The following is a 27585-nucleotide window of genomic DNA, read 5'->3' on the forward strand; positions in this document are numbered from 1 at the left end:
CGGCTGTTCTTCCTACACGGTGTTTGTCGTGCTTGTGACCTTAATTTGATTGGCATAATGTCCTCCACATGGGTTATCATTTGCCAGAATTTGTTTCTTTCTAGGCAGAAAACAATTTTATTACATATGTATACTACATCTTATGCTGCTTTTATAATAAATTTACTGCTTATGAGCTATTAATGATGTGTGTGTGTGTGTCTATGTAGTCCCTCTGTAGCCTAATCCTCCTGCCTCAGTATTGTAGGCACGAGCCACCACCCCTGGCTTTTATTTATAGCACTTATAAAATCCTAACATATTAGATCTCTACTTGAGTTAAGGTGTTCTTGGCTCTGAGAAGCTTCCAGGCCCCATGACGTGGGCTACAATTCTACCTGCTTTTGATGTACTGGTTGGTTTTGTGTGTCAACTTGACACAAGCTGGAGTTATCACAGAGAAAGGAGCCTCAGATGAGGAAATGCCTCCATGAGAGCCAGCTGTAAGGCATTTTCTTAATTAGTGATCCAGTGGGGATCAGCCCATTGTGGGAGGTGCCGTCCCTGGGCTGGTGGTCTTGGGTTCTATAAGAGAGCAAGCTGAGCAAGCCAGGGGAAGCAAGCCAGTAAGCAGCATCCCTCCACGGCCTCTGCATCAGCTCCTGCCTCCAACTTCCTGCCCTGTGTGAGTTCCAGTCCTGACTTCCTTTGGTGATGAACAGCAATGTGGAAGTGTAAGCTGAATAAACCCTTTCCTCCCCAACTTGCTTCTTGGTCACGATATTTTGTGTAGGACTAGAAACCCCGTTTAAGACAACCATCAAAGTGAACTGCTATCATCAGCTTAGGCTGAGCCTTCGAAGTCCTTGGAGAAGCCATGTCAAGGACAGTGCCAGAGTCCCTGAACTAGTTGAGAATGGGACATCTTGAGCTTCTAGTGTTAACTTTGAACATGGTGGGCCTGGAATGATGACAGCTGGGTGTCTGTCCTGTTCCCACCCCCATCCTCGACTAGATTCCAAGTGTCAGGACCCCACAGGAGGAGTTGGACACGATATTCTGAAATCACGTAAATGTTGTTCTAGGTTGAAATGCCTGAGGGCGTCTACAATGCCAGGCTGCATTCACTAGGGAGTACTGGAGACCCTGTGGAGCTGTGAGTGCAGAGAGCGTGCCCTTGTTCCTGACAGGGTTCTATGTAGCTCTGTGTAGACATGGCTGGCCTCAGACTTACAGAGATCTGCTTGCCTCTGCCTCTGGGAACACCCGCTTGCATATTAGTGAGCTGGTGGTGTGGGCAGTTTGTGATCTGTGAGAGCCGGAAGACCCTGGGAGGCCACAGCATGCAGGGTCACCTGTTTCCTTTCTCTGACTCGGTGGCACTATCTCTGCAGCCTGAACTAGCTCTCCCATGGCTCCCTTTTGGCCTGACATCCCCCTGCCCCCGCACCCCGTTTTGTGATAGGCTGTAGTAGGTAGACGCAATGTCCTGAAAGTTCCCGATGACCTTGGGAAGAAATGATAAGCAGTGTCTGTACTCAGAGATGAGCCTGCCTCTGCTGGGATGAAAGGTTTGTGCCACCACCATCAGGCACATCATGTCCTTTGAGAGACTGCTGGGGACAGCATACCATGATAGGGACTCCCAGTAGTAGGCGGGGTTAGAGACATCTTAGAAGCCTGCAACAGCTCCTTGTAAAAAAGGATGTCATCTGGGACCCTGAGAAGCAGGAGACACATCCCTCTAGGGGACCTGCCATCAGAGATAAGAGACTGTCCACAGTAGGCTGGGATGCAGATATCTCAGTAGCCTGTGTCAGCTCTTTATAAAAAAAAAGTGTACCCACTTCTCCTAACCTTCGCCCTGCACAATGGCTGTATAGATTTCATTTGTGTGGGACTGCTTTTCATTTGGCCTTGGTGTGCATAATTATTCTATTTTATCTGAGTTTCCTATTTCTTTCTCCTTCTGCCCTGGTGAATTCTGTGAAACTAGAAGTTCCCCTTGATGTAATTAATGATTCTAACAATTGGAAATTGAGGCCTAGGGGCACAGCACAGCACAGCCCTAATGGCCCAGGTGCATGCTGTATGTTCTCATCTTGGAATCAATGCAGTAACTGCACAGTGGTAGTTCCAGATTAATGCTTGACTTGCAAAAAGAGTTTGAAGAAATTATGTTTAGAAATATTAGAAAGTGAAACAGAGCCAGGTACTGCTAGAGTCCTACAGGATCCATTACTAGAAAGTGAAGGAACTTTCTGGAATCATGAAAAAGCATTAGTATGAGAGACACAATTATGGGATAAGGAAAAATGGAGTAAGGGGACACAAATGCGGGATACTTTAATTCAGAAAGGAAGTTATTGAGGTTATGAAGTAAGTTTTACATGGCATTTGAGTGGATTCTGGTAAGGAAGTATAGAATGCATAAATGTATATACTAGTAAAACTAAGTCAAAACGCCGGGACCCTTAGGAGAGTCATTGTGTGCAATGTGCAGAAGCGGGAAGCTATCAGAACTGCTGGGTTAAGGGTTAACTTGATTCTTTCTGGCCACCGCCTGGCAGCTTTGCCCATATCCTTTATGATTACAGCTTCACAGGAAAATGCAAGTAGCTGACCTCGGAGCTCTGAACACTGAAGTATAATACGTCAAAAAGTTAAACTTTAAATAACGGTAAGTTTGCAATTACTATTTTTGGCCACAGGCTTGGGTATAGGGGAAGCTTGATACTTTGGGGAACAATTGTAATTCCTGATTCTTTGTGGGACGTGGTCATTCTTTTGAATTTGATTTGGCAATGATCATATGATGTCTTTTCTACCCTCTTCTGGAGGAGCAATAAAAGACTGGGGCAAGTTAAAGGCAAGGGAGTGTGTAAAGAGAAAAGTGAGTGACGTGTGTGAGTGTGGCGAGGGAAAGGAGAGTGAGTGAGTGAGTGAGGAGAAAGAATGTAAGGTGTGCTAGAGAGAGTGTGTGGAGTGTGTGGAGGGAATGTGAGAGAGAGTGTGTATGAAAAAGAGTGTGTGAGGAGTGTGTGTGTGGAAGAAGAAAAAGAGTACAGAGTGAGTGTGAGAAAGGAAACAAACCGGAGAGCACAACCCCCAGCCTGAAGAGAGAGTACATACAGCTTCAAGGGACCAGAGAGAGGGGGGAGGAGGGAGAGGTAGAGAGGGAGGGGGGGAGAGAGAGAGAGGGAGGGGGAGAGAGAGAGAGAGAGAGAGAGAGAGAGAGAGAGAGAGAGAGAGAGAGAGAGAGAGAACAACTTTAAGCCTTAAAACATTGCCTGTCAGCTGCAGCTAGAAGGTTGAATACTGAGTGTCCTGGGAGGTCAGATTGCTGTCAGACATGGCTGGTGGACAGGAACATGGACATGGTCACGGTAAAGTGGAACTTCCAGATACAGACAGTGGAAAGTTGAAGGGATGCCATTAGAAACAGCGCAGAAGAGGCTTGCTGCATGAGGGCTGAGGGATCCATGGGCTTGCAATGAGGCTTGGAGATAGGCGGGAGGCTTTGCAAGCAACATCCCCTTCACGAGTGTATAGTAAAAGGGTTTAAATGAGGGTTTGCTGCGTCTGTAGTAGCTTATGTTTCTTGGCTTCCCAGAATGATAAGAGGCATCACTGAAGAGAGCACCTGAGATGTCTTTCATGAAGATAAGATTCTCTCACCATAGCATCCTTGGCTGTTTGTCCTTGAAAGAATATTAGTATGGTTTAATAAAGTAAGGGGGAAAAATTCCCTGTCAGTTTGTACCAGAAAAGGTGTCTGTGTGTGTTTATCATGCACCTTCCAGATATCCCTGCTTCCAGTTGAGAACTCTGATCCTGTGTCGAGGCTGGACCCCCTACAAGGAACAAGAAAGCAGTGCGTTCTGATCCAAGGCCCTCAAGGTGATTTTCCGACAGCTTTTCATCTGGATAGCTTACCCTGGAGGAGAAGGGCTGCACCCAACGCAGAAGCACAAGGTGAAGTTCCCAGAAGTGTAAGTCCCCGGCATCACGTCAACCGCTGGCCGTTCTGATATGAGGCCAGCACTGCTTCCGTGTAGGCCGTGGTGTCTGGACGTTTGATATCATGTTGTGCTCTGATTCAAGCAGACAGCTTTGGCTGTAGAAAATCCTTGGTGGGGTTTGGTAGATGCCAGTTTTCTTAGCAGCGTGGGTGGCCCTCTTACCACCAGAGTTGAGAGCAGTGTGAGGCTGGCACAGCCCGCAGGGAACTTATGGAATACCTTTCACCTCACAGAGCCAGGTTCAAGCCATCACCGTGTGCTGCTTTCCCGTGTCTAGAAAGATCTCCTCTTGACCATGGTGCCAAAATAAGTTATCAAGGCTGGCTTGACATTTCCTGGCTGTAGGAAGGCTTGCAGGTTGGCCTGTGGCTGGAATCTGAAAACAATGGTCTTGAACCATTGGACTGATAGGGCAGTAGGATGCTATTGTGTTCTTGTATCCTGTTTCTTTCTAAGGATACAGTATTTTGCTTTTTTTTTTTTTAATTTTTACTTTCTCTGTATGAATGTTCTGCCTGCATGTATGTAGGTGTACCACGTGTGTGCCTTCTGCCTGTGAAAGTCAGAAGAAGCCTTGGGAGCCCCTGAAACTCCAGTCGCAGACGGTTGGGAACTGAGCCTGGGTCCTCTGCAAAAGCAACAAGTACTCTCAAGCACCGAGCCGTCTCTCCAGCCCAGGCTTGGTGCTTTTGTCAGTCACCAGGTGTTGGGGGCCTTTGTGACCAGGACCAATGAAAAAACCCTGGGGTCCTAGGCAACTTTGAACTTAAACACAATCCACATTATCACATCTGCCAGTACTGGAGAAGGTAACATGCTGGCCCTCCTAGGAGAGCAAGCCTCTGGGAGGCCTGAATGGAATCTCCACTCCCCCCTGGGGCTGCATGAGTCTTCTCAGATGACTACCATGTATCCTTTCATTGTATGAAACTTAACCTGTATGTTGTCCCTTGAATTATTCCAAAAAAAATAAAAATAAATAAAAATCACTGAACATATGGGTGGTCTGGGCGGATCCTGAGACAATCATGACGAATCAGGCTTTGTTTGCATTAGACGTGGTAGCCAAGTGACCTTAAGGGGTCCATCTCCAGACTCTGTTCTTAGGGCCCCTCAGCCCAGTTGCTGTCTTCCAGCCTTTCCCTCCCTTATCCTTCACCAGGCCCTGCGCTCCCCCGGCCCAGCCAGCCACATTTTTCAGTATTACCAGATCTAATTTCCTTTGCCATTCTCTTCACAAAAACTTCTCTCCTGATTTAATTACTATTTCTTTTAATTCACTTTTGTTCTCTCAATTGTCGTTAAACTCCTAAAGCTGTTTTCTTAAAGAACACAGCGGCCGGCCGGCCCTGTGCTTAGAGATTGATGTGGTCATTTTGCCTTCAAACACAGGAGCTTTCTGTATCTCAACAATTTTCTTTGGAAGGATAAACACCAGTGGTGAGAGAATGGAGTTGAACCTTATAAGTATTCCTTACACTTTCCATGGACTGTAATCTCAGCATCTTGCCTGGTGGTTCGCAACCTGTGACCCCAACAGGGGTCACCCATGAGATATTCTGCATACCAAATATTTACATTACCCCTTATAACAGTAGCAAAATTAGTTATGAAGTAGCAACGAAATAATTTTACGGTTGGAGGTCACTACAACATGAAGAACCATGTTAAAGAGTTTAAGTATTAGAAAGGTTGAGAACCACTGAGCTGGGCAGAGCTGGGGAACCCCAGGGCTCTCAGGGGCACTCTGGCCAGAAGTGGCTATAGGACAGCAGCCATGTGTCTGGAGAGTTTGGATGGGAAGAGGAACAAGGCTGGCTCAGCCTCATGTTCCGCCCACCCTAGGAGTCCAGACTGTGGCTCGAAGGAACAAGACACTGGGCTGGAAGTCCCGCTTCTCTAGAACTGGATTGTTGTGTGACATTAACAAACGTCCCCTTCAGTAAACCTTGTACCTGCAGTATTCTCATTTCCATGACAACGAACGTTCAGCTGGAGCAGAAGCAACTAGTGGGGGAGGGGAAGGGAGTGACTGGAATCTCTCAGGGGAGTCTTTGGAGCCCTCCTGTCCTGTGAGGGTCCTGTGAGGGCCCTGTGAGGACCCTGTGAGGACCCTGTGAGGGTCCTGTGCACATGACCACAGCTGCTCTGAGTTCTAGAAAGCTACAGCAGCGTCAGGCAGAGGACAGTGTTCTATAACAGGTCCCAGCCCTGTTCCAGCCCTAGGCTCTGCATTTCATCTAGGTATATCACCCCCGTCTTTCCTCACAGACTCTTGGAAACTGCTGACAGAACTCCAGGCTGATTCCCTTTTAGATGTGATTGCCCCGTCCCAGCCCCTGAGTAGTTACCGCATCCCGGAAGGCAGAAAACACAGGTTCCGAGCCTTGTGCAGGGTCTTAGAGATGAGTCTGTGTTCCTGTTTGTGGATAATTGGTACAATTGGAAACGGAGCGAGTATTGTGCCCACGTTTCTATGAGAGTCGAGCCACCCGCAGTGCGCTTAGCACAGTTCCCGCTGCATGGCAAACCTTGGGTGAGGACATCAATAGTAGCTCTCTGGTCCTATTTCAGTCTGAGTTCCCTGCTCATGGGACCAAAATGGAACCTTCCCTCTCCTCCTCACCTCATTAGGAAAACCCCTCTTCAACCTTCCAACTTGCCCAGATTCCCCCTGTGGTAGGAGCTCACTGCTCTGAAGATCCTTTCTCTTTTTGGGGTCATTCTACAGATTGGGGGTGTGTGGAATGGCAGCTCCGTCACACGCAGGTTGGGTCACACCGCTTTCCAGGGGCAGGAGGCAACAACGGGTCATTAGGAGATAATTGGACAGGAAGCTTTGTGATGTGCAGCAGGTCAGATCCAGACTCCAGAGTCACCAGGCCTCAGGTTGTGGGGTCTGGCAGAGCTGACAGTGTTCAGACACTGAGGAGCAAGGCCGATCCAGGCACATTTAGACATTATAGACAGCCTCAACGACACCAGAGGAGCCTCTGGAAACTCTCTTTTCTTGGGCTTTGGAGGATCATAAACGACACTATCCAGTTCTGCTTCTTCATGCTCATTAATGCCAGAATAAAGCCACCAGAGTTCCCGAGGGCTCTGTCCCTGTCGCTCAGGGGCCATAGACTGCATTTATGAGAAGGCCTGGGGTGGTTAATAAAGTGTCTGATTTGTCTAATAAAACCCTCCCAGGTCGAGGAGCGTCCTGTCACACACTCGCTCGAGGCTCTGCTGGGCAAGGGCAGGGTGCATGTTAAATCCCTACCCGGACTATTTCGCCCTGGTTGAAAGGAAATCGCGTTTGAGTCTGAAAGCAGATTTCCTAATGTAAATGTACCTAGGTGTGAGCGATAGAGCCTGCTGCTGGCGTTATCGAAACAGCCAGGGGGGAATTTAAAGAGGTGACTGAAGCAGCTGGTGCTCTCTCGGTGGCCAACCAGACTGGCGGCGTGCACAATAATGAATTCTCCTCATCCTGCACGTGTGTTTATATAACGCTGACTTCCTTACATTACTTAGCGATGAATACATTTTATTCTATGATAATGTTGGATTTTGTTTTTAAAAATTGTGTGTGTGTGTGTGTGTCTGAATTACAGACAGTTATGAGTCACCCTGTGGTACTGGGTTTTGAACACAGGTCTGCTGGAAGAGCTCTTTATCATTGAGTCAGGTCTCCAGCCCTGCCTGTCCTATTTGTTTATTTAGAGACAGGGTCCTGGTTGCATATCCTGGTCATTCTCTAACGATCCAGAATCCTCTTGCCTCAGCCTCCCAAGGTTGGGATTACAGGCCTTCAGCAGCACCCCACATCCAGCCTTACTGTAGAAGTTTGTGTGTCTGGGAGGATCCAGGAAGATCGATTGGACCTTAGGAGTCTGTCCAGTCCCTTCCTGACACCGACGACAAAGACAGCGACTGTGGAGCAAGGACACGGCCTGAAATTTGAAGCATACATGTGGTTTCTTTCTGCCACAAGAAGGGGCCCTAAGTGTGTGCTGACTTTGATGTAAAGAATACACGGGACATACACGTTTGTGACAAGAGACCCAGCTGCATTGTCTGCTGACATCAGGATCTGATGGGCTGGCTAGCGCCTGGGCCTTCCTCTCTCCCTCCTGCTGCTGCTGTCACTGTTTCTCCTGTAGCCAAGTAAGCAGACAGACCTGGGACGTGAACATCAGCTTTCTCCAGCTGGTTTTCACCTCTGTGGCTCTCGGTTTCCTAATTTGTAAGGAACTTCTTCCTCCCACCCTGTCCCGACCTGCAGGACTGTGTGATGGATGGGGACAGTCTTGGTGCAAAGCCCACCTTGGCATGAAGGTTCTCTCCTCAATGATCTGAGCCTTTTCTCTGAGTTCCTGGAGCTGTCCATGCATCTGTGTATGTGCGTGTGCATGTGTGTGTGTATGTGTGTGTGCATGTGTGTGTACATGTGCATCTGTGTATGTGCGTGTGCATGTGTGTGTATGTGCATCTGTGTATGTGCGTGTGCATGTGTGTGTATGTGCATCTGTGTATGTGCGTGTGCATGTGTGTGTATGTGCATCTGTGTATGTGCGTGTGCATGTGTGTGTATGTGCATCTGTGTATGTGCGTGTGCATGTGTGTGTGTGTGTGTATGTGCATGTGTGTGTGTGCATCCCATAGGCCCTCAGCACACAGAGGAGCAGTCTCAGCAATTTGATTTCTCCCCATGCTTAAGACCCATGCAGGTGTGGGATAGGCTGTATTGAGAACTCAGGCTGTGGAGAGGGTTGTGAACTGGTGTTGACGTTTTTTTTTTTAACAAAGAGCTGGTCAAAGGGACTCCCTCAGCGTCTGTTTCATCAGAATCACCGTCTATCCTAGTCTGTAAGGTCTGTGACCCAGACTGTTCCCTTCTTTGGAGACCTGTAAGACACTTATAAACAGTGCCTCAAACAAGTTTCATTTTGGAGGGAGTGCCTAGCAGAAGTGGTTTACTAGGGATGGGACTTTGAGGGCTACGCTCGATTCCAGTATATTCTGTCCCAGTTGCCTGCTTCCAAGCCAGGAAGAAACAAGATGTCTTCGTCCACACTGCCACCTACCGTGGAGCGACTCTAGCGTGTGTTACCTGTCATGAGGGGCTGAGAACCTTTTGAGACTGTGAGTACCCATAAGCCTTTCCCCCATAAGCCCTTCTCTCAGGTATTTTGTTACAGCAATGAGAAAGTAACTGATGCTAAAGGGGAGAGGCTCTCCCAATACAGTCACCCTTTGAGGGTACCACCTCTGATGCTATCATGTTGACAGCATCTGAAACTTGGAGGGGACACGTTCAAATGGTAGCAACAGAGAGCTGATGTGGCACTGCTGCAGTCTCCCTGACATCCTAGTGGTCGCTTGCATTCATTCCTGCTTACGTCATAATCAGCATAGGCCTCGACGTTACCTCATGAGAGCAAAATGGCTGCCGAAGCAGCGGACGTTGTATCTGAATCTCAAGTACAGAAGATAGGACACCAGTAAGGGGCTTGCCAACTGAGTCAGGCCTCTTCAAGGAGTATTCCCCAAAGTTTTCCATAGTTCCCACTCGTTCTTATTCCAGGTAGCAGCCAGAAGTGAGTCATAGGGCTCCTTTTCTCTGGACAGGAGGCTAGAATAGCTAGTTACTGTGTTGAGAGCATTTTACCCCTGACAAAATCAGGCTCTGTGGACAGGCACTTAGAGGTGTCTGCTGCCGCCCTGGAACTGCTTTGGTGTGAGAGGGATTAATTTTTCTATTAAAACCAAGAGACTGTCAGGTTGCTGAAGGGAGGAAGCTGGAGAAGATACTGGCTCTCACCTTTGTCCTCATCACCAGTCTAGAGGTTCACCTTTTGTGACTGTCCTTAGAAAGCAGAGGTTGTAGCTGTCTTTCATTCCCCCAGTTACTGACCCTCAGACTATGGTGAGAACGGAAGGCCAGCTGTGAGGAAACGTGCTGTAACCCGTGTAACCATAACACAGGTGAGTGCTTGGTACTGTGATGAGTGCTTAAGGTCATCTGCTCAAGTTGAAGGAGTGTGTGTTCTGAGAAAGGGGGAGGGAAAGAGAAAAAGGGGTGGAGGGGAAAGAGAGAGCGCTAGGGGTGTGTGTGTGTTCATGGAGAGAGAGAGAGAGAGAGAGAGAGAGAGAGAGAGAACTCGAGAGCGAGCCCCCCATTGGGCATGTGCATAGGAATGTGTGCATGTATGCATGTATGAGTGTGTATATGTGAATGTGGCTGTGTGTTTATGAGTGTGTGCATGTGTGAGTATGTGTGACCATTGGGCATGTACATGAAAATGTGTGTGTACATGTATGAGTATGTATATATGACTATGACTATGAGTGTGTCATTGTGTGTGTGCACGTGTGTATGTGTGTACTTGTGTACGTGTTTGTATGTGTGTATGTGTGTATGTATGTGTGTGTGCTTATGTACGTGTATGTATGTGTGTGTGTTTGTGTGCGTGTGTATGTGTGTGTACATGTATGAGTATGTATATATGACTGACTGAGTGTGTCATTGTGTGTGTGCATGTGTGTGTTTATGTATGTGTGTGCCTGTGTGTGTTTGAGTGTGTATGTGTGTATGTTTGTGTGCATGTGCATGTGTGTGTGTACATGTACGAGTATGTACATATGACTATGAGTGTGTCATTGTGTGTGTGTGTGTGTGTGTGTGTGTGTGTGTGTGTGTGTGTATGGTGTGCTGCTTGTCTGATGACTAAATAGTACAGGATGCTTCTATTTTTTCGCCCTCCTTGGTTTGGGGACCATCCTAGGGACTTCAATGTCTAAATGCCTTCATGTCATACAGGGGCAAGCTAATCTGCATACAGGGACAGGTGCCCACAGTTGTAAGTCTTGTAAGACTTTTCGTAAGTCACAGCTGGGGTTCTCCTGTCCCCTGTGTATGTGACTCAGATACAACCTATGCCAGGTACACACAGAAGTGGCAGGATTTTCTGCCTGCAATTGATGGAAACCAGGGTTATGCCTGCCTCAGAAAAGATAGCACAAAGGCCAAGGTTTGTCAGGCTGCCGGCTGTGTGTGATGTTGGGACACGTGGCAACTGGTGCGCTGTGCGGCTCCCACTTTGATTCTCTCTTAGCAGCTGAGTCTGAGGCAACCCTCCTCTCTTCAGTGGTGGCTCTCCGAGACAAGTGGCTTGCGTCCCTCTCTGTAGCACTAGGTGGTGACTGCAGAGGTGGACACAGGCTGTGTATGTACCGAGGCTGTCTGGAAGGCAGCTTCCCAGTTCTTGCGGGCTCCTTGTGCAACTCCCTATTTGCCTTTGTGTGCTCTTCCATGGCCTTGCCTGTGACCGTGGTCCACAGGGACACCCAGTCCCAGAAGGGCATTGAGTGACATTGACATTCCAGTTGTGCTTTCTCACCTCCCTGTTCCCTCCTCTCTCCAACCCCACCCCTCCTCGGCAGCTGGAAACCACATTCTTCATCCTCTTCCAGTCTAGGACTCTGTTCCCCTCGAGTCCTCCTCCTCTGACCCTCAGCATATCCCGTGAAGGGTGGTCAGGAGTTTCAAGCCCCACAGCATGGGTGGGTGGACATACTGAGACCCTTGGCTCTACGTTCTTTCTCAATGACAAGATGAGAAGAGGCTGAGCTGTTCCTCCAAATGAAGCTGGTGGGGGATGGGGGCCGCTGGCCAGGGCTCTCTTCTCTGTATCCATTGTCCTCATAAGCTCTATTTTCGTGGCTGTCCTGGCAGGGGTCATGACCTCTTTTGTGGGTGTGACTGAGCCTCTCTTCTGTGCCATGAGGACCTTCCCGTGAGTCGGAGGGTCAGGCCTCTGTTGACCAGAGGTCACGGTGGTGAGCCACTGGCTCAGTATGACATAGGCAGCAGCCCCCTTCTTTTCCATTCTGGGTTCTCTGGAGATAGCTGGTTCTATTGTCCACTGGACGTCTTGATGACGTAAAGGGACATGAGAACATGGTGTGGCCGGTGGGGGTCTGTGGATATGCCTGTGTTCATTCTCATGCGTGGTCTTGATGGTGATTGACTTAGCTTGCTGGGTTGTTCAGAGTACTGAGGTGCTGATGGCACAGCCGTCCATGACCCTTCTAGGGCCTGGGCAAGGCTGTCCCTCTCTGCTCTGAAAGCATTTGAGGAAGTCACTTGACGAAACTCAGATCTACCCTGGTTCTAGGGGCCTGTGTGGCCTCAGCCACTCTCTGGGCACTTACTTTCTGCCCTGTGCCATGTGGAGCTTGGACTGTAATTTGGGGACTCTGACTCACAGAGATCTTGTCACAGTCAGGGAGTTAACCTCCTGTACCCTTGATTCTGGCTATGGGGGAGAGAGAAGTCTGTCCCTCAGAGCCTGCACATGCTAAACTGGTCTGAGTTCTCAGAGCCTCACTGGCTGGTCTGAAACTGGTGGTTCAGAGGCCAGGACAGTCTGTTCTACCTCACATGTGAGCAGGATGCTGGGACCCCTGCCTCCTTGCTGTGTCCTGAAGTCGCCCTCAGGAGAGGGACGCTGCCAGGATGGTTCTCAGGTTCTCTTCCCCACTGTCTGCCCAGGGCAGCCTGACCATGTCCTCAAGCCACAGTAGAGTTCAGCATGTCCTCCTGTGGTACCTGGTAAGGGGGCAGTAAAACCCAAGCTTCCTGGAGGGCAGGTGATCATCACGGACGAGCCAGGGCTGACTCAGAGCTGGGCTTGCCTCACATCCTGGGGCCAGCTGCTCCAGGGCCCCAGCACAGAAATGAGGCAGCTGCAGTGGCATCAGAAGGCAGTCCCATTCCCAGCCCTGGCTAGGGAAGAATGCAGCCTCAGCCTGGCACCGAGAGGGCTGAAGGGGCAGCTGACTCCGCAGGGAAAGCTGAGACAAGTCACTTCATGGCTGGCCATGAGCCCTGAGACAGGGATTGCTGACAGGCTGACCCAGTGTCATGGAGCCGGCTGGCCCTGACTCCTAAGGCCTCGACTCTGGTTCTACACTCATCTCGCCTCTGTGACCTTCATCGGCCTTCTGTCCTCTGGGGTCTTGTTTCCCTGCCTGAGCTCAAGGCGAAGGGGTTCAGAGAATATGCTCTGTGACTTTATTACTTAAAAAGTTGGGTCTCATTACCTCAATTTCTAGGGACACATTGTTATATAGGAGAAGCATGGGTCATGGAACTTTCTCCTAGGTTCCGCGATTCCCCCTTTCCCCATGTTCTTGGCTGAGCTGGCATCTACTTTTCAAGTTTCTAGTAGAAAAGTCCTTAACTTGCAGAGATGGCGGCGGGGTCTCTGGAAAGAGGTTTGTACTGACCAAAGAACTGTTTGCTTTGTCAGCTCTGCCCGTCCTGAGAAAGTCTTCCTCTCTCTTCAGGCCTCAGTTTCCCTCAGAAGTATAAAGTGTTTGGGTAGGGTTCTTGATTTCCCTTTGGGAATTAAACTCTGCCACCCCCACCCCATGTCTCACAAATGGGTTCATTCAGAAGAGCCGAGAAGAAAAACAACTTAGAGGCAAGCAAGGAGGACGCAACCCAACCTCCAGCGTGGGAATCTATAAGGACACACCACCCCAACCATCTATAAAACCTAACAATGGCGTCCTTCATACTCCCCTCTTCCGTGGAGAGATCTGCAGACAAGGGGGGTGCTGGACAGAGAGGACTTCCAGGCAGTACTTGTCCTCAAGTGAAAGTCAGGCAGGATCGTGTGCTGGTACTGGGCCTAGCTGGGATTACCTTCACAGTACAGACATGATTTATTTCCCACAGACCTCGGGATTGTCCGCAGAGATTCCAGAAGCCTCATGTGAGCGTGAGTCTCCATTATGCTATGCGGAGGCTGCCGGCCAACAGGCTGGATTCTTTGACTGACTGTCACCACCACCTGCTGATTGTGAGCCCTCTGGCTACCTGGGGTTCACATAGCATCCCAGGCACGTGGATGGTTTGGCTGGAAGCTGGTGCATTTTGATTCCAGTGCTTGGGTGAGAACCTCTATCCTGGCACCACTGACATGGCTGTCAGGGGCCACCTTCGTGTGCCAGAGCCTTCCTGGAATCATTCTGCCCTGCCCATGACTGGTTGATGCACAGGCAGCCACCCCTCTCATAAATCTACACCACGCCTGGCCTTGAATGCCTCCTCCTGGGCCACAAGGACAGTCAGAGGAGCTGGTCTCTGTGCTGTCCCTGCTCGTCTCTGAGAGCCACTGTTATGTCCTTGTTTTCATTGCTATCGCTTTATAGACGTGTAGTTCCCATACCATGAGTCACTAAGCCGTGGTTTACACTGAACAACGCAATGGTTTTCTGCATTTCAGCCATAAGCACACCCTGGGAGAGCCTGCACTCTGGCCACCAGGCTGCTTCATCCCCAGCCTTGGGCCACAGACTGTTTCTAGCAGGCAGATTTCAGATCTTTCATATGTAGGTTCGCGTGGGTGTACGGTATCTACTGAGCCTGTTTCTGAGGTTCATGTTGGAGCATGTATTGGTGTTACACCCCCTAGCATACAGCAGCAGCGCACTACACAGATTACGACATCAAATGGCTCCGTGTGTTCACTGAAGGACGGTGGGCTCTTCCTGATTCCGGGCTGTCTTAACAGAGCTGTAGTGGTCATGTGTGGGTGTTTCACACTTTTGAGACAGTATCTCTACTGGCTTCGAATGCGTGCATACTAGAGAATGACCACATACTTCTAACTCTCCTGTTATCCCGTCCCCCTGCCCCCTTTGCTGGGTGTCAGGGTCTCAGGCGTGAGCCATACCATCCAGTTCATGGGTGCTGGTGATTGAACCCAGAGTGTCATTCAGTTTTAGGGCAGCCACAGGCCCTTCCTAAAATGCTCTCTCTGCTCTTCCTCCCACTCCCTACACTGCTTGTCCTCTGGCCACAGTGGGGTACCCTCTACCCCCAACACAGCCCACACTTTCAGATCTCTACATTTCTTTCTTCTTTTGTTGAAGGGGGCCGTAAGAATCATACTAGGTTTGACATTTTTCAAACGATAGCTTGCAATCTACTAGAGACCAATGAAATCAATTTGGGGGATTACTTTAAAGTGGCACCCAAATAAATAAAGCAGGAGACTCTGACAGTAAGTCTGGTCTGAAGCCTGGGAGGGGAAGATACACATAGAAATGGATGTGGCTACAGGTAACCTCCCTTCCCAGCCCATTCATCCATCCCTCCGGGTATGGTGGCCCACATCTGTAAGCCCAGCACTTTAAGGTTATCCTCTACTATATAGCAAGTTAGAGGGCTACCCTGGGCTATATGAGACTCTGGCTTAAAAATAGACAAAAAACAAAACAAAAAACAAACAAACAAACAAACAAACAAAACAAAAAACAAAAAACCAAACACCCAACCCAAAACAAAACAAACCAAACCAACCAAACAAACAAAAAAACCACACAAGCAGGAAAGAAAGAAAGAAAGAAGGAAAGAAAGAGAGAAAGAAAGGAAGGAAGCAAGCCAAACAAAAAGAGTCCTAGCCCAGTTTAGGTTATATAGTGTGGCCTTGTCTCAGCATAAAACAAATACCCTCAGGTCAAAAGCTCTAACCAAATAGAACACAAACCAAGTCAATCAGGTTGGGCCCAGACCTTTTCCTAGTTGCTTAACTAGGATGATGGAGGTAGACTCTATACTTAACTAGTTCTCCTCGGTGCTTCTGACCTCAGTGCTTTGGCCTGGATTCTGTCTCCCACAAAGCCCCGTTGGACCGTCACTTCTTCCTGCAGTTCTCTTGGGCCACATGACTCCACGCACTGGTTCTGTAGTGTGAGAGCTTCTCAGCCTTGGATTACAGGGTTTTGTGTGTGGTTCTTAATGATCCTACTGCGTTCCACCCCTCCTGGCTTCATGGGGTCACCTTTGTGTGTGTCCCTCTAGCCTGAGTGTCTCATACAAGCAGACCCCACCTGTGCTTCTCAACCGTGAACATTTTTTTAAACTTTATCTATTATGAGTGGATGTGTGTGTGTGCCTGTGCGTGTGTGCATGCGTGCGTGTGCATGTATGTGTGTACGTGCATGTGTGTGTGTGTGTGTACTTGCACCACGGTGCAAAGGAAAGGTCAAATGACACGGACAACCTTGTGCAGTCATTCTCTCCTCCTTCCTGTGTGCTCTGGGGATCACACTCAGGTCAGCAGTCTTGGGCTGGGTGCCTTCATTTGCTGAACCGTCTCCTGGCCACAATAGTGATCTTTGGATGTGCTTTATTAGTGACTGGTATGCCTCATAGTGCTGGGAGGTCTTTGACAGCCCTTGGGATCTTCTAGGAATGTAAAGGAAGCTGGCATAGCATTGCCTTTGGTTCTGCTGGCCCCTTCCCCTGTGTTCAGGCTGCTGTGAGCAACCCAGCCCTCTGCTCCCTCACATTTCCAGGTGAAATCTAATGAATTACGCTCAAAAACAAGGTTGTGTGATTTGGATCCTGACCTCTTTGAGCTTTGATTATGACCTTGAGATTTATAAACCCAGACAGCCGTCGTCCCAGATGGTCTAACAAATCGTGTTTCCCTCAAAAGCAGAGTCCGATTAGAAGCTCAAAGCACAGGGCGGTGCAGAGAACTAGACGACTGACTTTCTGCCAATGCCAGGTAAGAGGAGGTGGCTAGCCAAGAAGCCTTTCATAGTAGCACACACAGTATGGATGCACAGCACACAGCAACCTTTCCCGTCTCCAGTGGGACTGACCCAGTGAACTGGCACGAGATTATTCTGCTTCTCAGAATGTCACACAATGAAAGTGTATGTATGAGTTATCTCTTGAATTTTCCATGGAATCTCTGTACAGGTAACTGAGAAAGAGAAAAAAACCAACGAAAATTTTCAGACAATGGAGCTATTGCAGCAGTAGTTTGAGACACACACCAATAATATTATAATATTAAAATTTATCATCTTTAAAATCTGATTATTAAGTATTAAGCATCAACTCAGTGTTGGGCTGAGCATTTGTTGTTGTTATTATTATTATTATTATTATTATTATTATTATTATTATTATTTCTGTTTACAGATAGATTATCCGAGATGTAGAGAGGCCAGGTACTTGACAAGGGTCTTATAGAGACATGTGGAGATGGTCTGGACTGCCATCAGGTCTTCTGAGTGCACAGCCTCGGGAGTGGGCTGGCCCAGTGAGAATCGGGAGACATGGATTCTAGTGTGGATACTCCCAATTTGGGATTTGAGTCTTCTCCTCAAACAGGAAGCTGAGCAAGACTGAGAGTCCAGCATTCCACCCCCTTTAATGTACTGGAATTTTCTCTACCTCCGATATCTGAGACGCGCTCTCATCATCTGCCATTGTCAGCCAGTCTGGCCTATGATCTTTACCAATCTTTAAGAGATGGATGGAGTAGCTCCCCCTGTGGAACCCTCTGGGAAGGGCAGCTTCAACTCCTCTTTCCCCACACACTTTCACAGATCTCTGTTCTACAGCCTAGTCTTTTGATGGATCGTGAACTTCTCAAGGGCAGACTCTTGTTTCTTTACCATAGTGATGTCTGCATTTGGTAGGTACGGGCTGGTGGTTATGATGCAATTTTACACGACTTCTGATAGGTGGCGCTGTGGCACACGGCAAAAGAGCTAACCTATCTTCTAAAATCCAGATCCTGTGGGCTGTGGGCAGACCGCGCCCATGTCATGGCTTGCTGGAAGATCCTTAGCCAGAAGCCCTTGAGAAGTAGAAATTCTACCCATCTTATGTGTTTTGAGCAGTAGCTTCAGGCTTTTTCTTCTCATTTCTTCAGATTTAGGAAGCTGGGGCACCTGCCTTCTTCCCTCTACCGCAGACCATTCTCTTGTTCATAGCTGGGCTGTTGTAGGCTTAATCTGTAAAACATGCCATCTGCTGGCTTTTGTCACATGCCACTCTCACTTACTCCCAGAGAAAGGAAAAAGTGCAGTTTAGGATCTCATGGCAACCTTTCCGAATCCCAGGGCTCCCGCTGTTTTTAGTCCTCTTTGTATCTGTTCTCATCTTCTGCTTGCTTTCCTGGCTTCTTTCTACTCTTTGGTGAGCACAACAGCTGGCATTCTTGTTCTTCTGCAAAGTGGGTGGGGCATTGGACTGCACTGTTTTGAAACTAGTTTTGGTTATTTACCGTTTTGTGGCCCTTTCTTCCTATTGTCAGCTTTCCTTCCATAATGCTTCTGATCTTTTACATGTACAGCCTAAGATAAGAAGTTCGTTATGGTTCAATGTGCAAATCTGAAATACCGCACTCAAGAGGAGAAAGCAAAATGGTTGCGAGTTCAAGACTAGCTGTGGCCACATAATGAGACCCTGTCTCAGATAGAGCGATCGATCAATAGATAGATAGATAGATCAATAGATAGATAGATAGATAGATAGATAGATGACAGATGGTTGACTCTAATTGTAAATTCTCCTGTATACTCTTTGCAATACTTAAGACTCAGTCTCTTTTAGATGCAGCCTTGAGGACTTATTCAATACACCCATGCCTTTAGATAGCTACTGTCCAAGTTCCCACTTTATAGATGAGGATGGAGCCTCCACGAGGCCACACAGACGGTAAATAACTAAAACTAGTTTCAAAGCTGTGCAGTCCAATGCCCCTACCCCTTCTGCAGAAGAACAAGAATGCCAGCTGTTGTGCTCACGGAAGAGCAGAAAGAAGCCAGGAAAGCAAGCACGCAGCAGATGAGAACAGGTACAGTGAGGATTAGAAATGGCAGGGGCCCTGGGAGTTGGAAAGGTTGCCAACTGCTAATTTCTCCCTTACTGGTGCTCTGAGCCGTGCATAGGACGTTAGAGATTCCTAACAGCAGTGTCTATTCTATTGAAGATCACTAACCGGTGGCCAGAGACGGCTCAGTCGGTAAGGTGCTTGCTGTGCGAGTGTGAGAATCTCAAGTCAATTCCCCAGAATCCATGTGAGAAGGCAGGGCGTGTCAGCATACGCTTGTAATCCCAGGGCTGGTGAGGCAGAGGCAGGAAGACCCAATGAGTCAGCCTAGCCAGATCAGTGAGCTATAGGTCCAGTGGGAGACTGTCACAAAAGATGGAGCCTGATTAAGGGGGACCTTCAATGTTGACTTCTTGTACACACACGGACACACATGCACACAAGTCACTGACAGTTGAGACAAATACTGAGATGGTTGAATGATGACCTGACCACATGATAGAATTCAGTCATTAAATAAATTTCTATGGATTATTAATGATGTGGGAAAGCATTATTTTAAAAAACATTTATTTTTTGGGTTATATGTATGTGCACACGCATGAATTCGTGTGTGTGTGTGGTGTGTGTGTGTGTGTGTGTGTGTGGCGCGTGGACAGGCCAGAGGTCAATCTCAAGTGTCATTCCTCAAAAGTGTCTAGCTTCTTTTTGGAGATAGTGGCTGGCATGGGACCTGTTAGACTTAGTGGCCAGTGAGCCAGGGCTGCTACCTGTGGTGGCAGTGCTGTGGGATGGGGGTTTCCTTCTGTTTCTGCCTCCCCAGCAATGACATTACAGGTGCTTGTCACCACATTCAGCTATTTTCACAGCAGACATGCAGAGCCATCTCCCCACCTCTGAGGGAATTTATTATAGCAACAGTTATGGCCCTTTCTGTTTTCTAACTGTCTAACCAATCCTGACATGAACTCTGTGTGAGGCTCTGTGACAGCCAGTAGAGTCGCTGGGGGTGGACCGCCTGTGGGCTTTTTCCTTTCAGTGGGGAGCCTGATTCTGTTCTATCGTCTTCTATTTTAAGGCTCTCCTATGATTCCTGCCCCGAAGCCATTCTGAAGCCGTTTTGTTGATAACACGTCCCTTCTATGACTCAGTAGACTTTTCTCTTGCCATCCCTTCCTCAAACTTTCCTTTTTCACAACAAATTCCATGACCACATTACTGCCTCCCCCATGTTACCCCGCTCCACACTTCCTTCCCATCCAAAGCAAACAGTACTCCATCCCCTCTGAAGACAAAGTCAAGATAACTGATCCCAATCTTTTAAGAAAAAAAAAAACAATTGTCTGAGCAGGTTAGGGTTACACTCTCCAGAGGAAAGGATGACTAATTTGATGAAAGATATTGGGAAATTTGAACAAACTATTTCGGAAAAAAAAAAAAAAGAACAAGATTCCTATGGCATACCACAAAATAAATTCCAGATGGACTACAAAGTCACAGCTAGGAAAACCGGAGGATGATATTAGTAAAGGCCTCATCTCAGGAGAGAGCAGCTGCCTAGAGACTTATGACGTGGAAAGGCTTATGTGTCCACATGAGCATAACTTGCTTCTAAATCAACCAAGCCCCAAGTGAAATGGCAAACTAATAGAATACCTGTGACCTATCTTAGAGATTCTTAAGATGGAAAGTCTTTGGAAGTTCATAAAGTCTGAGCAAGTCACTAGCAAAATGAGCAGAGGCAACAGACGAGGTGGGCATTTCCTGCAGTACACTGAACAGGGAAATTATATCAAGAGCTTCTCTGATCAATAGAGAAACAACAATCGACTCAACAGACAGCCCATCATAGGCTGTGAACAGGCAAGTCCCCAGGAGATAAGTAAACATGGCCGACAGACTCCGCCTCACAGGTGACAAGAGGACACAGCTGGTATTCTCTGTGAAAGTCCCATTTTGATGCATCTGTCACACCTGTAACCCAAGAACTCAGCATTCGGGACAATGAAGCAGGAGGATCACATGTGTGAAGCCATCCTGGGCTGTATAAAAAAAGAGGGGAAGAAAAATAAATTGGGCAAGTAAACATTCAAGAGTTAAAAGAAACAGAATGGTGGTGGATATAAAGAGGAAAGAAACACACACACACACTTTTCTCCCACACACTCACACACACGCAAACTCACACAGACAGCACACTTACACATACTCTCACACACTCACAGACAACACACACTTTCACATATACTCACAGACACTCACATACTATACTCACACACAAACTCACACACTCACACACACTCATATACTCATACATTCATACTCACACTCACACACTTATACTTGTAGACAACATGCTCACACACACTCTTTCACACACTGAAATACACACACTTCACACACACTCATACACACTTACATACACACCCACACATACTCACGCAAACTCACATATTCACACACACTCATACACTCACACACTCAAACTCACAGACAACATGCTTACACTCTCACACGCTGACATACTCATACACACTTCACACACACTCACATACTCACACACCCACACTCACAGAGAGAAGACACTCACATACTCTTGCACATGCTCATACACACTCAAACACATTCTCACATTCACACTCACACGCAGGCAACACACTCTCACACTCACACACACTCACATGCACAGGCAACACACATACACACTCACACACATTTACCACACTCACCACACTCACCCACATACATTCACACACACACACACACACACACACACACACACACACACACACAAATGAGAATTTGCCTATTCTCATTGGTAGGTCTTTGGAGGACAATTTGAATGCAAAATTTAAAAACCATTTGTTTTTCTTGGCCAACAATTCTCCTTCAAGTTACTTATCCTCTGGAACACTCACACGTGTGCATGGAGACATATGCAGTGAGTTTTCACTAGAGTAAAACTGTTAGAATATTCACAGATGTGCGTCTCGAGGTTTTGGAAGGATTTGGAAATGACCCAGCAGTCCAGTAAGAACAGGTTTACACATAAATGATATGCAGCATCTTAACGGAATATTACTCAGCTTGTAAAGTGAATGAGGTAGCTTTATATGCGTGGGTGGGAAGAGATGTGTACTATAATAAAAAAAGTAATCATGACCCAAATCATTACTTCTGGAAGTAGCACTCAGGGGTTTGGGTAAGTCTGGCTCCATTTGGGCAGCAGACAGTATGACCCGTGCTATGGAGCTGTGTCCTCTGTGGGCTTAGCAGGGCCCTCCAGATGGTGGCTGGCCCTTGACTGCAGAGCATGCTGGGAGGCATCCCCAGTCCCCAGAATCTCTCACCTTGAGCAAATCTCAGTCTGAAGCAGGCTCTTCCTCGATTTCCTTTCTTTCATAAGGTTGATGAGTACACCTGAGATGCCACAACCCCTTTGTGATGATATGATATGGGATGTGACCTATGGGGTTCTAAAGGGTCCTATTTAGGAAGAGGATAGGACAATGGTCACTGTCTCTCCACCAGTGCAATGAAGGAAACAGCAGAGGCTCCTAAACTACCTTTGGCTTAGCACTAGCAGGAATTTCTCAGCAATGATGGCAGATCAGACACAGGGTAGGTAGGGTGGCCCTCCATGTCAGAAAGAAATCATGCTGGCACAAGAAGAGACCTGCAGCCTACCATCTTGGTTTCTCTCTACTGTGTAGGGGAGCTTGGTAAATACAGATGGAGCGGGGATCTCTGCATAGAAGTTGGTGGGAAATGAGTCCTAACTCCTCAGATACACACAGAGAGAAAACACCAGGCTTCCTGAGAGGCTCCTCCCCTTCCTCACTGGGACACCATCCCCCCCTTGTAGCTGAGATGGAACCATTCTGCACCTGCCTGGCTTTTGTTTTACAAAGGAAAACAAAACTGACTGACAAGCGTTTGTTACGAGTCACATGATGAGGACAGCCATGTTGTCATGTGGGTAATGACAAGATCAGAGAGGTCACAGGGGGTTGGGGATTTAGCTCAGTGGTAGAGCGCTTGCCTAGGAAGCGCAAGGCCCTGGGTTCGGTCCCCAGCTCCGAAAAAAAGAACTAAAAATAAATAAATAAATAAATAAATAAATAAATAAACAAAACAAAACAAAACAAAACAGAACAGAACAGAACACAACCCAAGAAGGCTGATTGGTGACCACGATAAAGTGCCCACATCTCTGTTTGGATTTGGTTACTTGGATAAGGTTGTAGAATTTTCTGGAAGGGTATACCAAAACACAGTTTCCTGAATTTTCTTTTTTTACAATATCTGAACTTTAGTTCTTGGGTAGATCCAGCATTTCTGGAGGTGTCTTAACTTTTGTAGACCCTATGTTTTTAAACGTGTTTCATAGGAATGAAATGATCTTAAGATATGAAAAGAACAAAAGAGGAAAAGAATATTGTCGGACTCTCCGGGGCCCCGGGCGATAATTGGTTCCTGTCTTTTGTTCCTCTTTCTTTGTTCCTGAGGGCATAAACTGGTTTTTCCACTGTGCTTCCTGGATTTCTCCCCAGTGAACTTGGGGTATACATTCGGTGAATCAAGAAAATGATTTGGCATTCCTGTGACACAAATGACCCGAGTATGTGTTATGTGTTTTTTTCTTAAACCTCATAGGCCTACGCCTGGTTCTCAGTACCATGTTGGCGTGGGCGCCGACAGAATATATAAACTATAAAAATGTAATGTTGTAAAACTGACCTAGTGCTATAAAACAAATGAGGCACTTGCTTGTATAGGTGTGCTGACTGGAACTTAGCCCCAGGAGTTCTGAAACCATCGATAAATTCATCTCCCTTTGATCCCCCCATTCTCTCTCGGATCTCTATCTTTCCCCTGTATCTTTCTGTCTCTCTGTCTCTTTCTCTCCTTGATCCTATTCCCCCTCTCTTGGATCCCATTAGCAAGCTACGGGTAGTTACTGTCCCCTGTCAGTCCCATCTAGTCATTCCACTACTCAAAAGTGCATGTTTTGGTTGGTGGGATGGCTCAGCTGGTAAAGAAAAGGTGTGTCTGCAAACCCTGACAGCCTGACTTTGATTCTGGGGACCGGCCTTGTGAAAGGAGAGGACTGACTGACTCTGGTTACTTACATGCCTGGTGTGAGTCACTTCATACAAGATTTAAGTCAATAAAAATTTAAATAAAAGGAAAGTGCCTGCTATCTTATACCGCACAGCAGGGGTGTGTTGTCTGCTTTTCTTCACAGACTTATCTGCATCTCCTGTTATATCACATCCCTTCCCCACTCCCTTGCTCACTCTTTAGTCCCTACTCTCTAAGTTCTGGCCCCACCTCTTTGCTACAACCCATTCTCAAGACATCACCAATCATCTTTACCTCAGTTGGACACGCCCACTTATGGGCGCGGTCTCATTTTAGTGGTCCCTCAGTAGCACCTGGTGTGATTGGCAACCTAGTCTGTATTTTACTTTTCTGGTGCTGCGATAAAACACCATGATCATGAGAAATTACAGAAGTAGGAGTTGGTATTGGCTTAAGGGTCCAGAGGAATAAGAGTCCATCACAGCAGGAGAGTACTGCAGCAGATGTCAAGATCAGGAAGACAAGAGCTCTTGTCTTGAACGGAAGGCCGAGAGAACAAACTGGAAGTGAGGCTTGTTTTCCTCTTAAAGTTCACCCCAAGTGATGCACTTTCTTCATCAAACGTGTATCACCTGAACCTTAACACATCGCATCACCAACTGGGGACCAAGTGTTCAAAAGCATGAGAAGATGAGGGGCATTTCTCATTCAAACTATGAAAGGTCCTTCCTGAACCTCACCTCTGCTCTGGTTCCGGTGTCAGCCTTCTGGTCCGGCTTCCTCACCCCTGCCATGGCTGCCAAGCAGTGTCTCACATAACCACTTTTTCTTTCTTTCTCTCTTTCTTTCTTTCTTTCTTTCTTTCTTTCTTTCTTTCTTTCTTCCTTTCTTTTTTTTAAAGGAATATTTATTTATTTTATGTATGTGAGTACACTGTCATTGTCTTCAGACACACCAGAGGGCATCAGATCTCATTACAGATGATTGTGAGCCACCATGTGGTTGCTGGGATTTGAACTCAGGACCTCTGGAAGAGCAGTCGGGGCTCTTAACCACTGAGCCATCTCTCCAGCCCCCATAACCATATTTTCAATGTTGTTTTCATCTGTATCTTTTTTTAAAATAAATTGACATTATCTTTCTCACTGATTACATCTATCAATTTTTAGAAAAATGACTTTAAATTGTGCACTCCCAGCCCAGGCATCTCTTTGCTCTCTGGAAATGGATAAGCAGCTAAGCCCTTACCTCCACCTAGATGCCCACTGGTTCCTCAAAGTCTAACCTTGAGCTCATGACCATCCACATACCCACTCCTGCCTCAGTGAATGTATGACTATCCACCTGCTGAGAAGAGACAGGACACTAGACTGCGCCCTCACACATCCCTCCCGTTTCTCTCTCCTGTGAACATAGTTTGAAATTCCTGCTTTCTACATCTACTGCCTTAAGGCACAAAAGGAAAGATGACACTGCTTTGAAGAGACATTGTTGGTTGTGTCTGAACACAGACTTGTGGATGGTTTAGAATGGGTGTCTAGCAGGGAGGAGATGGCATAGTGACTGTGATATAGGCCTTTGTTATCTCACACTTGGGCTGACCAAGAGGTCATTCCCTCGTTCTCTTAGGTCACCCCTTCATCTAGTCAATGCCAGAGTTATATCCAGAGGCTGATGGCACCTGAGGGGCTTGAGACCATCAAGCCAGAAGTTGGTTTCAGGAGTGTCTGAGGTCCTTCAAGCAGTGAAATGTGTCTGTTTTCGATAGGAAAGGTGAGGTCAGAGCGTGGGCTGAGCTTGTCCCGTTTATCAAGTGGACCCACGGCAGAGAGGGCTGGGATGAAGCCTCCTTTCTGCTGCTGTTTCTATACCTCCCCATGCTCAGCTGCCTCTCAGTGGCATCTTGTCTCTTTGAAGAAAAAGACGGCTTGCCTACACCCTGTCTAGGTTCAAATGACCTCATATGATAGGAAGGAGGTCCCTGTGCTGCCGAGTGTTGAACAAGAAATAGCTATTTGTTTGAGATGCAGGCAAGGAGACAGCAGCAGAGTAAGTCTTGGGACAGGGTCTTGATGCAGGGTCTGCTTGTCTATCATCCATCACCGAGGATCAAAAGGACTAACCCACAACCATGCATTCTAAATATACCCAAATCCAAACAGAGCTGGAAAAAAAAAAAGCCTTGGCATTTGCCTCCAGATCATTCAGCTAACGGAAGGTTATCGAATAGAGGCCAATAGGGGGAATTCTAATATTCAACCCCACAGTGGGGAAGGACAGCTAGGGTAAGCCTGAGGAAGGGAAGATGAAGTACTTATATGACAGGACATGAGCCAACAGTGGAGAGGCCTTGAAATGGAGAGAATTTTTCATACTACTAATTCTTCATACAGCTCTGTCATCAACCAAGAGAAAAGGTCTTGAAGAACTTTAGGTAAAAACGCATCTTTTGCTGAGTCTGAAGCAGTCTCTGGCACAGAGATTCAAAGCTACAGTTTAGGGGAGCTGATGACATCTGTCGCCTAATGGCAGTCATTTGAACTTCCCCTCCCTCCATCTTGCTCTTAACACTTTACATTTCAAAAATCCACCCCTGATTTTGTTCTCCTCACAGTAAAAAAATCTTCAAAGTTGATGAGAGTCACACCAAAGATATAATTCGCTTTATTTTCATTATGTATTTAGTTTATAACGAACACATTGAAGCTGTACATATAGAGTTCCACAAAATGTCTCAATGTAGGTACCCACTGCATGATGTTCAGTGTTTCTCACGGCTTTGTGGTTAGAACTTCCATAGTCTCTCCTTCTAGCTTTCGTGAAATCCGTGGTTATTGTCACTGGTAATCCCTCTACTCTGTAGTAACACACCAGAACCAAAATATACTTCCCTTATCCAACTGCAACTTTGTGCTTGTTGAGCACCCTTTCTCCATCAGAAAGAATCCAGAGATGAGATAACAGCCATGAAAGTCAAAACAAACAGGACAGCAAGGAAGAAAGATAAAGCAACACCAAATCCATGCATGGAGTATAACCAGAAGGATTAGAAGGTCCCGACTGCAAATTTACCAACAAGTACAACAAATACGTTTTCAGTGAGTCTTCCTTGTGTCTTATCCACTGCCTCACCGGGGCATGCTGTGAAGTAGGAAGTGTTGTTCGGTAGAGAGTGAAGGGGATCTGGTAGGAAGCTTGAGATTGATCTGAAGTCATTGGCAGAGGGGAGGGATTGGCCAGAGTTGGCAATCACTAATAGAAACTTGAAAATTTCACCCAATGTTAGAAGGGCAAAGAGAATTGCTTCAGAGGAAGAGACAACACGAGGTGCTGCAAGGAGGTTTGGTGGTGAAGAGTAAAGACCCCAAAATCGGAGACAAGAGACATCCGTAAAATCGGAGACTTGAGTTTTTCAAGACAAGAGACATCCACAAAATCAGAAGACTGAGGATTCCTGCTGACCTGAAAACAAATATCGCCCTAAAAAAAAATTCCACATTAGCCAGAACATGGTGCTGCCCTCCTGAAATTCCCATAATCAGGAGGCTGAGACAGGAGATTTGCAACCTTGAGGTCAGCCTGGGTTACATGATGAGACCCTGTCTCAAAACTACCACACACACACACACACACACACACACACACACACACACACAAATAACAGCAGAAAGGATTGCACACTGACCTAAAGATATAAAAGAATATCATTGACTTAAGAGTCAGTGAATTGACCGAATTTAGGGAGGGAATATAAGGAGAAGACACTGTCCAGTGGACATTATAGAGTGCCAAGGTGGGACAGACCAAAATAAAACTTCCACAGGAGGAAATGAAGAAAGGCAGGAGCCTGGTGAAGA

This window comes from Rattus norvegicus, chromosome 5 (assembly GCF_021556685.1).
Source record: "Rattus norvegicus strain SHRSP/BbbUtx chromosome 5, alternate assembly SHRSP_T2T, whole genome shotgun sequence".
Classification (NCBI taxonomy): domain Eukaryota; kingdom Metazoa; phylum Chordata; class Mammalia; order Rodentia; family Muridae; genus Rattus; species Rattus norvegicus.